Source organism: Nerophis ophidion, linkage group LG14, assembly GCF_033978795.1.
Source record: "Nerophis ophidion isolate RoL-2023_Sa linkage group LG14, RoL_Noph_v1.0, whole genome shotgun sequence".
Taxonomy (NCBI): domain Eukaryota; kingdom Metazoa; phylum Chordata; class Actinopteri; order Syngnathiformes; family Syngnathidae; genus Nerophis; species Nerophis ophidion.
This window is the reverse complement of record NC_084624.1, coordinates 28,083,040-28,099,358: the sequence shown is the minus strand read 5'-3', so window position 1 is coordinate 28,099,358 and position 16,319 is coordinate 28,083,040. Positions and strand designations below refer to the sequence as shown.

The window sequence follows — 16,319 nt, the reverse complement described above, 5'->3', positions numbered from 1 at the left end:
ACATGTTTTTAGTTATTTCACCTTTTTTGTTGACTACATAACTCCACATGTGTTTATTCAGAGTTTTTATGCCTTCAGCGACAATGTACAATGTAAATAGTCATGAAAATAAAGAAAACACATTGAATGAGAAGGTGTGTCCAAACTTTTGGCCTGTACTGTATGTACATCAATCAAACTGAGGCCTGGCAGAGGTATTTGCACCAAAGAAAACCCCAAAGGGGACCTTGACATCCCTTACAGAAAAAACAACCTTTGGACAAACACTTCTCTCAGTCCAAACAAGTAATTTCTAAGTCTCACAATAAACATCCCACTTCCTGTCTTTTTTTAAAAACATCAAAAACTATTTCTTAAAAGTTCTCTGTTGTGTCAACAAATTGTATCTTTTTTTGGGGTCTATGTGTTTTTTCCAATGATATTGTTGTATTGTGCTTAGGTGTTCCTGTTTTTATATATTGGGAGTTGGGAATTTTAATGTAAATTATTTAGTTCATAGTCTGTAAATCAGATTTCTTGAATAAATAAGTGTAAATATAGTATCACCCCACGACCCCAAAAGGAAATAGCAGTAGAAAATGGATGGATGGATGGAAATATAGTAGCACTCATAACTGGGCCAAAAACGGACCACAAGAGCATTTGACTCAAGCCATGATCTAAAACTCTAAATTTTCATAATGTTGATTGTAATTATTAACATTTGTTCGATTTGTATTTTGTCCCAAAAAACAAAATGGTCCCTTTCCCTCCACCCTCCGTCTTATTTCCCCCCCTTTCACCTTAAATTTCGCTTATCAAGCAACTGCTGCTCTGAATTCACAACGACACAATTGTGGCCGGCGGTGTGGCAGGGCTGCTTAATGGGATCCTGGCCTCAGACCCCAATGGGAACTTTCAGGGACTTTAATCTGGGAGCGCCTTTGAAAAAAAGTTGTGCACTGCTGTGCTGAGGCGGCCCCGGGGGGCTTCCCTCTCTTAACTCCCACCAAAGACATAATGGTGAATGGTAAAAGTCCTTCATTTAGAATCATCTCCCCCAAGCCAGGATTTCCTGAGTGGATGCACTGTGGCTGCCTTGACGAGAGCAACTGCACTTTGTTTGCCATTTGTCTTCTTTGTCTGTCCAGTAAGGTTGGCCATTTGCACTGATCCATACTCCCTATTTGTGATATGTAAGGCAAATCAATCACATCAGTGTTTTATGAGTCATTCTCAACCATTTCATCCATATGCCATATTAACAGTGCATCTGGAAAGTATTCGCAACGCTTCACTTTTTACGCAGTTTTATGTCATAGCTTTATTCCAAAATGGAATAAATTCACACAATACCCCATAATCACCATGTGAAAAAATATTTTTTTGTAGTATTTACAGCCTTTGCCATGAAAACTCCAAAGTGAGCTCAGGTGCATATTGTTACAGCTAATAAGGAGTCCACCTGTAGTGAATTACAACAGTCCTTTGAGGAGAGAGGAGAACCTTCCAGAAGGACAACCCTTCTCTGCAGCAATCCACCAATCAGACCTTTATGATAGAGTGGCCAGAAGAATGCTATTCTTAAGTAAATATCACATGACAGCTCATTTGGAGTTTCCTAAAAAAAAACTACCTGAAAGATTCTCTGAATATGACAAAAAAAATTCTTAAAGTCTGAACTCTTCTGCGTCATGTTTGGAGGAAACCAGGCACCCCTCATCACCAGGCCAATACCATCCCTACAGTGAAGCATGGTGGTGGCAGCATCATGGTGTGGGGATGTTTTTCAGCTGCAGGAACTGGGAGACGAGTCACAATAGAGGGAAAGATGAATGCAGCAATGTACAGAGACATCCTGGATGAAAACCTGTTCCAGAGAGCTCTTGAACACAGACTGGGGCGACAGTTAATCTTTCCGCAGGACAAACGACCTTAAGCACACAGCCAAGATATTAAAGGAATGGCTTTAGGAAAATTATGTAAATGTCCTTGTGTAGCCCAAACTTGAATCCAATTGGAGAGATCTGAAAATGGCTGTGCACTGACGCTTCCCATCCAACTTGTAGGCGCCTGATAGGCGCTGTAAATAGTAATGGGCCAAACTGCCCTAAGATGGATATGCTTGTGGCATCATGACTTGAGGCTGTAATTGTTGTCGAAGGTGCATCAACAAAGTATTGAGCAAATGCTATGAATACTTTTGTACATGTGATTTCGTACTTTAAAAAAATGTTTCATACATTTGCAAAAACCTCCTACATTGTCATTATGGGGTATTGTGTGTAAAATTTTAAGGACAAAAATGAATATTCTCCATAACGTAATATTCAGGAGGCATCTGGGCTGTCTCACTAAAACCAAGCCATTTTCTTGGTCTTACGCTTTTAAAATAAATGTAAAACTTTTAATCTTAAATTACACATTTAACTAATCAAAATGTGTATTGGTCAATCCCAGGCAACTTTATTTTTTTTCCTAAACGAAGATTACTAATTTGAGTAGGAGATGTGAGTTTTCAGAAAACAAAAACAAAGCAAATAGATACCATATGGCCAAATTGAGACAAACAAAAGTATTTTTAAAATAACATAACATGATAACAGGACTGCACTCAAATTTTAGGGCCCCTCAATTATGGTTGAAATATTTTCAATATACATTTAAAAAAATTGCCATACCAGATCCTGCAGAGGGTTTATATGATGCAACTTCCTGTGGACCATGTGACCATTGACATGTTTCAGAGGGGGTAATCGTTGTTAGGGTAACTGCACTGAGTGAAAACCCAAAGACACAACTAAAGTGTGATTTTAAACTAAATTGTTTTTTTTTTTGTAAAGAAAATAAACTTCAAAGTATTGTTGCGTTTAGGAGTAACCCAAACACTGTATGCAAAAAATACACAATACTTTTTAAGAATCTAAATGTCTAACCTTCTTAATGAGCTATCTCCTTCAAGACTGTTGGAAAACCATTTCAGGTGACTACCTCTTGAAGCTCATGTAGAGAATGCCAAGAGAGTGCAAAGTAGTAATAAGAGCAAAGGGTAGCTATTTTGAAGAAACTAGAATATAAAACATGTTTTCAGTTATTTTACCTTTTTTTGTTAATTATATAACTCCTCGTGTTCATTCATAGTTTTGATGCCTTCAGTGACAATCTACAATGTCATGAAAATAAAGAAAACGCATTGAATGAGGAGAAGGTGTCGCAATGCAATAAAAAAATATATAATTCATTCCCACTGAAAACACATTTTAATACTGCATATTTTCTGTATGTTTTCAGTTTAGGATACATTAACAAGTCTCCGGCAGTTGAGTCGGCGACAAAACTTGCCCAAGCTGGACTTTACCAATAAAGTTTCTTCTGATCTCGCCTCTCAATCGCGTAAGCTTATTTTTGTGCTTCTGCAAAGACTTTTTTTTTTAACTTGCTTGTGGCTATGGAGTCTTGTTTTCCCCTCCGCCCTCCCTGTTCTTTTTTTTTTTCTTCTTTATTTATTTTCCAGCATTGTTGTTGCCCATAATCAGCGCTGCTGCCGCGCCTCGGGGCAAAGTCCATCTCTCTCATCGCTGGCTTCTACTCATCATTAATGCAGAAGATAATGGCTTCACCAGAGGTCATCAGCGGAGGAACGAGGCCCGGGGACATGTACTCTCCGAGCAAGAATGCACACCGCTGCGGGCTGTCGACTGAGTGCATTGTTTGTATGCAAACACACACACACACACACACAGAGCTTGCACACACAGAAAATGCTACCATGCATATAGTCTTTAACTACGTCTTCATGCCAGTGTGTGACCCTTTTCTACTGACATCCGTATCTCCTCTGCTTTTAACTCATGGCCCGCTTTCACTTTGAAGATCTCAATTTTGTCATTTTAATGTGCCGCCTGCCCCCTGGCCACGTTTCAAAGATACGTCCCTCCTGGGATGGTTAAATTTTGTCAGCACATGATGTCCTCGGGTCCAAATAAGACGAGCGCTCCAAGGGCACAAGCGCGGAGACGCCGGCATCTCAGGGGAGGCGAGGTTACATTAGTCCTCTCTGATCGTGCTGGCTTATTTTCAAAAATGGGACAAAGATGTCTGCCAGCAGAGCGCAGTGTTGCCTCAAAAGCGGCTTCTCTTCATACTCCTTACACTTTCATCTGGCTTTTTCATCCGGCCGATTGACAGTGCGACACCTTTATCTCGCAGCCCGGGTGACATGTTTTTGTCTCTTTGCTTTAACACAACACAAAGGCAGGCTCTGAACAAGCCGAGCCGTGGACAGAAAGAGAGAGAGAGCGTTGTTTTGCGTAAAATTGTCAGATGAAACGGCAGCATTGCTCGTGTCCCCGAGCCATGGCCAAGCTGTCAAAGTGTGTTGGGTCGTAAAAGGCTACGCTCTCTACACTGTCCCTTTTCTGCTTGTCACATGTCGACAGTTACACACATAAACTATTTGTGTGTACGCCGCGGCGGCCCGCCTCCGCTCTCGCTTCGGGGGCTCCGCGGTGCAAAGTTAAGTTTGGGCATATTGAAGCGCCTCGGCTTTTGTATCCATAAGCAAACAAAATAAGTTCTCCCCCGTAGCTGCAGGGTTGTGTTTGGAATAGCACTCCATTGTCTCCGAATCAAACTTCTGTTCCCTCGGGCCTCCTTGATCAGAGAGCAGTAACAGATACAGGCCTTTGTGTCCAATGGGGGGAGGAAAAAAGACTAAAGGTTTTGGGTTACCTGTCACACAGGCCTGATAAGAGCCAAGGAGAGCAGAAAATGACGACAAAGCTAAAAATCAAACCCCCCCCTGCCCCTGTTGCCGCGGGCCAAAAAGCGGGCCCCGGCCCCCCTCAGGCCTCTCAGGGCCTTGGCAGAAGCCAGTCACACACATCACATGGCATTACTCGGGATGGGGTTACAGGAAAATGTCAGCCGACGCATAAGGAGAAAGAACCATCGGCCCATAGGATAATTAGATTGCCCCAGGGAGGTGCAATCTTGCATTCCCACGATTCCCCTCTTTCCACCCACGCCCTCTTTTCATTGTATTCCTCTCTCTCCGCCGCTTATTTCGTGTTTTCAATTCGGTCTGTTTGCTCGGCAGCATACTATATTTGCACTATTGTTGTAATGGAGCATCGTGTTCCAGAAAGGGCTGCTGTGTATATATAAGGCGCATTCTGCAAATTCTCTATTGTCATTAACACGCATCTGAATGAAACTCATCCCTCAGCTTTGAGGAAGTCTGCCAGTCAGGGGAATTGAACACAATGCCTTTTCAACACTCTCTCAACCACTTGTCCAAAAATGACCAGCTCAGTTTTGGATGTACAATTCATGGTTTTATATGTTTACGCAAGTTGGCTAAAGTAGAGTTACTTTGGTGCAGATTTGCTACAAAAAAAAAAAGTATTCATGTATTTTTTTCCATTGCATTTAGAATTACAGTAGCGCCTCAATTTACAAGCTTATTGATTCTATGATGGGGCTCTTAACTCAAGACACTTGCTTCTCAAATCAACGTCTCCTATTTAAATTAATCGAAAAACAATTTATTTGGTGCTTACCTCTCACCCCAAACAGCACAATTTTAACATGTAACACATTTAAAAAAAACAAAAAAACAATTTAAATAAGAAATATTGTATGAGAAATAACTTAGCCTTAGACTTAGACAAACTTGAATGATCCGCAAGAAAAATTGTTCCACACAGTAGCTCAGTTACAAAGGATGGAGGGGATAAGGATGGAAAGGGTAATGCACACAAGGGCACAAAAAGAGGGCAAAAACAAAAGGTATGAAGTAGACTAGAAATGTACCATAGTAACAATATAAAATGTAACGTGTAATATTTACATATTATATATACAGTATGTAATATGAACTGATATATTATTATCCAAATCCCAACTACCATGTACAATATTACTGTATATGTAACAACTGCTGCAAAAATACAATACATAGAATAGAACGTACTACAGTAGTTTTATGAAGTAATGCAATAATAATGTACAGCATTTACGTTTGAGAGTTATCCGTCAAACACACCATCAGCAGCTTCTCCAAATTTCAATGTTATGTATGTCGTTTGAATATTATTTCAACGTCCATGGCTGATGTACACCTGTTCCGATTCCGTATGGTGCAGACTAGCAGTAATACTCTCAAATTGCTTCTCCAAGTTTGTTACATGCTTGGTCATGTTTTTGATGATAGTTTTTCTTCAATTCAATAGTATAATCCACTTCTTCTTCTCATCACTGTCCTTCAAACCCACATTCATCCTTCCCATGGTCAGAAAGTTATCACCATCTCTAGCTGTACGCTAAAGCTAACAATTAAGACCAGATGTTTTGGTCAGATCTTACGGGGTTTAATGTGGTATTTGCTACCCCAACGAATGGAGGGGATGCTTGTAAGTCAAACGCTAACTTGTAATTTAAAGCATAATAGCTAGCTGAAACACAGCTCTTTTCTCAAAACACTCTTAAGTTTGGGCATTCTTAAGTTGAGGTACCAATGTAAATAACTGTTTTTCTTTCATTTCTTTGGCAACTTAATTCTGCAGCCTGCAGTATAGAGAGACTACGGCCAACTTGGTTTCAAAGTTGGAAGCAAACATGGCGCCCTGTAGTCACGGGAGGGGCTTTTTACTTATCATTTGGGAATTCCTCTGGCCATACTTTCTCTGATTGGTCAAAGGCCCTCATGTGACTTAAGGGCGCCATGTTTGCTACAACCTTTAAAACCATGTTAACCACACTCTCTCCTGCTCTGCAATGTGTATAGCTGCCACCTACAGGCCTGTAGTGAAATATTTATTGTTTATACTATCCTTTTTCATATGTACCAGCATTTCACAGCATTTTTTCAAAGTAAAATGCTGTATTTAAAATATATTCTAGTCCATGGTTCTCGCCCGGAAAAGGGTGGAGTGCCATCTCCGGGTTGGGGAGGAGACCCTGCCCCAAGTGGAGGAGTTCAAGTACCTAGGAGTCTTGTTCACGAGTGAGGGAAGAGTGGATCGTGAGATCGACAGGCGGATCGGTGCGGCGTCTTCAGTAATGCGGACGTTGTGCCAATCCGTTGTGGTGAAGAAGGAGCTGAGCCGGAAGGCAAAGCTCTCAATTTACCGGTCGATCTACGTTCCCATCCTCACCTATGGTCATGAGCTTTGGGTCATGACCGAAAGGATAAGATCACGGGTACAAGCGGCCGAAATGAGTTTCCTCCGCCGTGTGGCTGGGCTCTCCCTTAGAGATAGGGTGAGACGCTCTGCCATCCGGGAGGAACTCAAAGTAAAGCCGCTGCTCCTCCACACCGAGAGGAGCCAGATGAGGTGGTTCGGGTATCTTGTTAGGATGCCACCCGAACGCCTCCCTAGGGAGGTGTTTAGGGCACGTCCAACCGGTAGGAGGCCATGGGGAAGACCCAGGACACATTGGGAAGACTATGTCTCCCGCCTGGCCTGGGAACGCCTCGGGATCCCCCGGGAAGAGCTAGACGACGTGGGTGGGGAGAGGGAAGTCTGGGTTTTCTTGCTTAGGCTGCTGCCCCCGTGACCCGACCTCGGATAAGCGGAAGATGATGGATGAATGGATGGATGTAGCATTACAGCAAATGGGGCAGCACGGTGGGAAAAAGTGGTTGGTGCGTCTGCCTCACAATACGAAGGTCCTGAAGTGTCCTGGGTTCAATCCCGGGCTCGGGATCTTTCTGTGTGGAGTTTGCATGTTCTCCCCGTGACTGCGTGGGTCCCTTCCAGGTACTCCGGCTTCCTCCCACCGCCAAAAATATGCACCTGGTAATACCGGTAGGTTGATTGGACACAATAAATTGACTTTAGTGTGTGAATGGGAGTGCAAATGTTGTCTGTCTATCTGTGTTGGCCCTGTGATGAGGGGGTGACTTGTCCAGGGTGTACCCCGCCTTTTGCCCGAATGCAGCTGAGATAGGTTCCAGCAACCCCCCGCGCCCCGGACGGGACAAGCGGTAGAAAATGGATGGATGGCATTAAACCAAATGACTGTAAAATGGTGATACCTTTCGATTTCTCAATAATGAACTCTTATTATGAGGTAATCCAATTATTTGTCATGAGGGCGGTTCTCCTGCTTTTTTTCCCCTCTTGTGTCTGCAAGTCCCCTCCCCGGTCATCAGTTGCAGGTGTGCTGCCAGTCATCCGAGCCCACCTGCAGCTAATCAACAACCTGACTTAAACCCTGGATCTCCACCCAGCCAGTGCCTGTTCGTCCGTTACCTGCGGTACAATCCTGCCTGAACTCAATTATTCCGACCTTTGCCCTGAACCCTTTTTGATTCCTGTTTTTGTATTTCCTCAGAGGGTGAATAGACTTTTGACCCAGTTTTCCTGGAGCTGATTTTTTGTTACTATTGAATTATTTTCTCCAATGATTTTTGGTTATTAAATAGATTTTTTACTGATCCACACTTGGATTCCTTTTTTGAGACCTTAACATTATCATTAATATTTTTTTGTAAATATACAAATACATTTTTTTGCAGTGAGCGTGAGACGGGAAGTTAAGTTCTGATAACCGTTTGATCCTTACTCAGAATGTATTTGCAAAAGCTGTGTTCCCAAAGGACGTTTTGGTGAAAATTCCAAATCAGTATTGATCGTTATCTTGTTTGTTTTGTGCATTTATAAATTTTCAACTTTATTTATCATTTGTACAGAGCAACTACTTAAGAAATCGAAATGTTTGAAAAGCAATATTGTGAGTTTCCTGTTATTACTGCAATGGTAATGTAAGGCATTTAGACCATAGGTGTCAAATTTAAGATCCACAGGCCTGACCTGGCCAGTAGGGATTGGTGATATGGACTACAACAATAACCTGCCATTCATGGTGAAAATGATAAAAGTGAAGTTAAAAAACACCCATAAAACTCCACCTTATGACCATGAGTCTGTCAGTGCATCCAGTCTTCAAAGCCCCTTAAACATGACTAAGATAACACTAAGGCTAATGAACTACATCAATTAAGTTTAAGTAGCACACCTATACTGCAAAGCTGTAGTGGTGTGCTTTGCTTATAGGGTTGCCAACTGTCCCTTGAAAAAACAGAATTGTCTCATTTTTAGAAACCGTGTTGAACTGTAAGGGGATGCACTTTGCTTTGTTTTTATTATGTGACCAACATAGCCTATTATTTTGTATTCATGTTGGTGCGCCCTGTAAAGTTCGAGGAAAAAGGTACACACGCCAGTTTTGACTAGGCGGTTTTGCTGCAGTCGGCAACATGCACCGTGCAGGCATCTTGTCAGTGCAGCCGACAACCAAAGTAAGTGTACAAAAGTTAAAATAGAATTGTTCTTCTGTCTATGGTTGCAACATGCGCAATATTTACGTGAGCGTGTTTGTTTGTCACCCAGTGCAGTTGGTCCGAGGTCGTGCACAAGTCATCATTCACTGAGGATTTTTCACATCCAGTTTGCACCCTTCACTAGGGGAAGAGAGGTATGTGGCGAGTCATTTATTCCACATTAATGAGCTATGAGTGTGTGTGATGCTTTTATTTAATGACAAATTAACACATCATTGGATAGGTTGATTGGCAACACTAAATTGGCCCTAGTGTGTGAATGTGAGTGTGAATGTTGTCTGTCAATCTGTGTTGGCCCTGCGAGGAGGTGGCGACTTGTCCAGGGTGTACTCCGCCTTCCGCACAAATGCAGCTGAGATAGGCTCCGAACGGGACAAGCGGTAGAAAATGGATGGATGGATGCATAAATGGATGGATGGATGCATAAAGACAACAGCGTGGAGATTTCCTTCAACAACAAAGCACAATTGAAATGTTGCCAGTCAACACAACAGCACAAATATCTCATGTCTCTTTTCATGGGAGTAGTTGTCATAGTGATGATTAATCAATAAAAGTTTTTATATATAGCCCTAAATCACAAGTGTCTCAAAGGGCTGCACAAGCCACATCAGGGCAAGAAAAAACTCAACCCAATGGTAACGACGAGACACCTTGCTGACTTGTGCAATGGATGCTGAGTGGATATGGTTAATAATGTGAGAGTAAAGGAGTGGTCACCCCGGGTCCCGAATCCATGTGAGAGTCCGGTCCATAGTGGGGCCAGCAGGGGATCTTCTTAAATGGAGACCAGTCAGCAGCGCAGAGATGTCACCAGCTGATACAGTGTCCCGACTTGAAACAGCTGGCGCGTCATCTGTGGTCACCTGATAACCTCTCCACGCAGAAAAAGGGGGCAGATCAACTGATCTAAAAAAAGAGTCTAGAGTATACAAATGAGTTTTAAGATGGGACTTAAATGCTTCTACTGAGGTAGCATTGCTAACTGTTACCGGGAGGGCATTCCAGAGTACTGGAGCCCAAATAGAAAACGTTCTAAAGCTTGTAGACTTTTTTTGGGGGGCTCTGGAAATCACTAATAAGCCGGAGTTCTTTGAACGCAGATTTCTGGTTGGGACATACAGTATAATACAATACAAACAGCAAGAGAGGATGGAGCTAGACCGTTTAGTATTTTATATGTAAGTAGTAAATCCTTAAAGTCGCATCTTAAAGGCCTACTGAAATGAGATTTTCTTATTTAAACGGTGATAGCAGGTCCATTCTATGTGTCATACTTGATCATTTCGCGATATTGCCATATTTTTGCTGAAATTCTTTAGTAGAGAACATCCACGATAAAGTTCGCAACTGGAGAAAAGCCCTGCCTCTACCGGAAGTTGCAGACGATTACGTCACCCGTTGAGGGCTTCTCACATATTCACATTGTTTATAATGGGAGCCTCTAACAAAAAGTGCTATTCGGACCGAGAAAACGACAATTTCCCCATTAATTTGAGCGAGGTTGAAAGATTTGTGTTTGAGGATATTGATAGCGAAGGACTGGAAAAAAAAAAAAAATAAAGGAAAAAAAAACGCGATTGCATTGGGACGGATTCCGATGTTTTTAGACACAAATCCCTTATCTTTCTATTGTGTTGCTAGTGTTTTAGTGAGTTTAATAGTACCTCATAGTCGGAGGGGTGTCTCCACGGGTGTCTTGACGCGCAGTGTCTCAGGGGAGTCGACGGCAGCTATGGACGGCACAAGCTCAGCTTTTCTCCGGTAAGAAGCGACTTTTCAACCACGATTTTCTCACCGAAACCTGCTGGTTGACATTCCGTCGTGATTCATGTTCGCTTGACCCCACTCTGATCCATAGTAAAGTTTCACCTCCAGGAATTTTAAACAAGGAATCACAGTGTGTTTGTGTGGCTAAAGCTTCCCGACTCTTTCTTTCTACTTTGACTCCTCCAATATTAATTGAAAAAATTGCAAAAGATTCAGCAACACAGATGTCCAAAATACTGTGTATTATGCGGTTAAAGCAGACAACTTTTAGCTGTGTGTGTCCGCAGCGCTCATACTTCCTAAAAACCGGTCACGTCTTGCGTACACGTCATCATTACACGACGTTTTCAAGACGAAACTCCCGGGAAATTTAAAATTGCAATTTAGTAAACTAAAAAGACCGTATTGGCATGTGTTGCAATGTTAATATTTCATCATTGATATATAAACTATCAGACTGCGTGGTCGGTAGTAGTGGGTTTCAGTAAGCCTTTAAGAATATTGTATTTAAATAGAGGTTGAAAATAATTTGCAAGTCATTGTATTTTGTTTTTATTTACTTTTTACACAATGTGCCAACTTGACTGGTCTTGCGGTTTGTATTATTAACCGTCTGTAATGGACAAATGCTGTCTTTAAATCGAAGTGAAGCGGTATTTTGTATTTTGGGGATATCTAGTGGCCACAATACAAAGTATTTCACTAAGTTAAGCTCATGGCGCGGTGCGTTGACTGATGCGGACACTTTTGTTACTGGATACTTTCCAATCCACTTCTGTCTTGGAGACTTAGTAAGATGCAGCTATAAATATTTGATACCTGTTTAGTTTGACGAATGTTGCGTTTTTGACTGCAATATTGTTCAACTAAGGACACATATACGTGTGTCTAGCTTGTGGGCTATTGCATGCTTAGCTGTCGTGTAGCTGCTAGCTTTCAGTAGCCTAGAGTCTACAATGTTTTTGTAAATGACTTGACTAAAGTAAAATAAAATACGTCCCTTTTGTGTTTATTGGAGAACATTAAGATTTTTACTGGATGTTCAGATTTTGCACAAGTAAACACGCTGCAGGCTGCTGGTGTTAGAGCTTATAACGTAGATTTGACATGCAAGCCGATATACTGTGATACGTGTTTTTTTTTTTCTGATATCAGAAGGATATCTCGTGTCAATATTGGATTTGGACACCAATCCGTCCATCCATTTTCTACCACTTACTCCCTTTGTTGTAGAAGGGGGCGCTGGTGCCTATCTCAGCTACAATCGGGCGGAAGGCGGCGTACACCCTTAGCAAGTCGCCAACTCATCGCAGGACCAACACAGATAGACAACATTCACACTCACATTCACACACTAGGGCCAATTTTTAGTGTTGCCAATCAACCTATCCCCAGGTGCATGTCTTTGGAAGTGGGAGGAAGCCGGAGTACCCGGAGGGAACCCACGCATTCACGGGGAGGACATGCAAACTCCACACAGGAAGATCCCGAGCCCGGGATTGAACCCTGACTACCCAGGACCTTCGTATTGTGAGGCAGATGCACTAACCCCTCTTCGACCGGATTTGGACACCGAAAATGTTTATCATTCTACTTATTCATTTACCTCACATGTGTCAAAGTCAAGGCCTGGGGCCCAGAAGCGGCCCGCCACTTCATTTTATTTGGAAACCCTGGAAATAATATATATCAATAAAGTGCTGCAACTTTTCTTTCTAAATGTATTCTTTCCTTCTATTTTGGGAGAAATAAAAAAATATGTACTCTGTGTAATCGAAAATTATGTTAACTTAAATATTGTTTAATTATGCAAAAATATATTATCAATCAATCAATCAATCAATCAATGTTTACTTATATAGCCCTAAATCACTAGTGTCTCAAAGGGCTGCACAAACCACCACGACATCCTCGGTAGGCCCACATAAGGGCAAGGAAAACTCACACCCAGTGGGACGTCGGTGACACTGATGACTATGAGAACCTTAGAGAGGAGGAAAGCAATGGATGTCGAGCGGGTCTAACATGATACTGTGAGAGTTCAATCCACAATGGATCCAACACAGTCGCGAGAGTCCAGTCCAAAGCGGATCCAACACAGCAGCGAGAGTCCTGTTCACAGCGGAGCCAGCAGGAAACCATCAAAAGCGGAGGCGGATCAGCAGCGCAGAGATGTCCCCAGCCGATACACAGGCAAGCAGTACATGGCCACCGGATCGGACCGGACCCCCTCCACAAGGGAGAGTGGGACAGTACATGGCCACCGGATCGGACCGGACCCCCTCCACAAGGGAGATATCAAACATTCAAATCATTTTTTAAATATAAATAAATACTAATAATGATTGCAAAGCAAGTTATCCATCAAATTGTATGATGTAAAAGTAGCAATGGATTTCATGGTAAACTTGTGAAATGTACTGTGGTTTTTACAGCATTTTTCTCTAAATGCTGTAATAAACTGTGGGGGCGTTTTGGCATTTACAGTAATTCACCAAAAAATCTACAGTTGTTGATTTGCGGTAAAGACAACAAACAAACTGGAAGCTTAGGTGCCAAAATTTTACTGAGAAAGAAGCCCGTCACATGGTGCTGAGGTCGGGTCGCGGGGGCAGTAGCCTAAGCAGAGAAGCCCAGACTTCCCTCTCCCCAGGCACTTCGTCCAGCCCCTCCCGGGGGATCCCGAGGCGTTCCCAGGCCGGCCGGGAGACATAGTCTTCCCAACGTGTCCTGGGTCTTCCCCGTGGCCTCCTGCCGGTCGGATGTGCCCTAAACACCTCCCGTGGGAGGCGTTCTGGTGGCATCCTGAGCAGATGCCCGAACCACCTCATCTGGCTCCTCTCGATGTGGTGGAGCAGCGGCTTTATTTTGAGCTCCTCCCGGATGGCAGAGCTTCTCACCCTATCTCTACAAGATAGGGTGAGGGCGGTGTAGCTCGGTTGGTAGAGCGGCCGTGCCAGCAACTTGAGGGTTGCAGGTTCGATCCCCGCTTCCGCCATCCTCGTTACTGCCGTTGTGTCCTTGGGCAAGACAATTTACCCACCTGCTCCCAGTGCCACCCACACTGGTTTAAATGTAACTTAGATTATTGGGTTTCACTATGTAAAAGCGCTTTGAGACACTAGAGAAAAGCGCTATATAAATATAATTCACTTCACTTCACTACTGTAAAATTGCACTTTTTTTGTTAACAGTAAAAAAACAAATGTAAATTTTACAGTATTTTTTTTTTAACCATAAAAACAGCAGTACTGTTTTTCCATTTATATAAATACACACTACACTTTAAGGTGAAATTATTGCATTTTTTAAAAATCTACTAGTAACATGGATTAAAAAAAATAGTGTAATTATAGTATTCGCTGTTCGATGGTGCCCCTCTGGGGCCAATCATAACTGCGATGTGGCCCTCAGTGAAAAAACCTTACCTTATTTGTTCTCCTGTTTGTTTGTTTGTCAGGCGGCCATATTTAAAGATTGTTCAGCCTTAGTGGAGGTCACTTGTCGGACGTGGTTATGATACAATAATTAACGGCTCATATGTGTGCTCCATATTTGCATGGTCTCTATTGCCAATGCATGCCAATAACGGTGTGTGTTGTTGCAGGAGCAGACAACCGCATGGTCGCACGTGCATGAGACGCAGCCCGAGCGGAGAGGAGGAGAAGACGGCAGGAGAGTTCATTGCAGATGTCTGAGTGCGTCTGACAGAGAGGACAGCCCCCAAGGCAGGTCCCAGCCCCTCAGCACCCAAAATGACACATGACTGCTTTGACTTTTGTCATCCTCTGCACCCTAAACCAGAACCTCCAACACACACACACACACACACACACACACACACACACACACACACACTGTATACTGCTTAGATTACATTATCTTTATCCCGAGGACACGGAGCCCTCCTTGTTGGATGACATTTGGGCTCGTGCAGCACTAAGGTTACCTTTTTGTGCCCCTAAGTTAAAGATGCCTGTCTGCTGCATGCATTTGAAATGAAGGACGGGAAGCGGGGGTGATCAGATGGGGGAAGATTTCCAAAAGCACTTTGATCAGAGGCATCAACAGTCACGCACAAACTTGTTAAGCAGTATGTAAATTCGGGCTGATACTGAATAAAGTTGCCAGAATGGCATGAATCCATTGTGCTGCGATGATCAAAATAAAAGAGGGCTTCATGCGCTGGAGGGCAAGAAAGTCACAGACATGAAGGCTTTTCTTCCCGCCCCCCACCACCCTTCCTCTTTTTTTTTTTTTTTTTTTCTATCAAGGGGCTGATGGGATGCAGAGAGAGGAGAGATGGAAGGGAGGGAAATGAAAGATAGGGGGAAAGCCTGGAAGGATCTCAATCTAAATTAGCCGGAGTAGCAGGGAGAGTGTGCTGAGTGAGACGTATAATTGTGATGAAAACATCAGCACTCGCTCAGTCATTGCTGCTGACGCCGTCAGCTCAGGTGCCTTTCAAAGCTGAAGGTAACACCAGGAAAGTTTCTCTCCTCCGTGCGAGCTCCCGCCAAGCCGGAATCACCTGACTTTGCTATAAAACAATAATCACAAAAATGTCTAATATTACAGTATTGCTATGATATACAGCAGGGGTGTCAAAGTCAAGGAAAAATTAATAATCTATGGACCCAGGGATGATATTTGATTAGTATTAGAACCGGCCCGCCTGCTGATGTTTGGCACGCGCCAATACTCCATCGGTGTTGGCGCTAGGAATATTTTCAAAATGGGGTTGCAGAGTCTCCATCAAGTCATAAAAATGGGGTCCCACAGTACATTATTGGGGCCACACTTGTGTGTAACCGTTTTGAAAACAAATGATAAATGTATGCATTAGTTTGTGTCCAAAATTTTTACACACCTTCTCATTTCAATGTGTTTTCTTTATTTCCATGACTATTTACATTGTAGGTTGTCACTGAAGGCATCAAAACTATGAATGAACACATGTGGGATTATATACTTATTCGTCTCTTCAAGACAAATAATTGACCTTAGAGCAAACATTCTTCAAGAATATACCTACAAAAGTGTTCTTGTCTTGTACTTCGATTTTTGAGAGTGTATAAAAGGTGGCTGTTGTCATTATTAACTGGCGGTAGGAACGATCACATTAATTATACGATTACAGCACGGGGCAAAAGTATGGACACAAATTTTCATTCAATTTGTTTTCTTTATTTTCATGACTATTTACATTGTAGATTGTCAC

At 42.6% G+C, this 16,319-nt stretch overlaps 1 long non-coding RNA gene across 1 annotated transcript; it reads left to right on the top strand.

Annotated features, from left to right (window-relative positions):
- The first annotated feature begins 3,531 nt into the window (after positions 1 to 3,531).
- LOC133568942 (uncharacterized) lies at positions 3,532 to 14,922 on the top strand. The gene is made up of 3 exons (XR_009809702.1): positions 3,532 to 9,286; positions 9,378 to 9,462; positions 14,706 to 14,922. It is a non-coding gene; the product is annotated as an uncharacterized LOC133568942 (long non-coding RNA).
- The last annotated feature ends 1,397 nt before the right edge of the window (positions 14,923 to 16,319 follow it).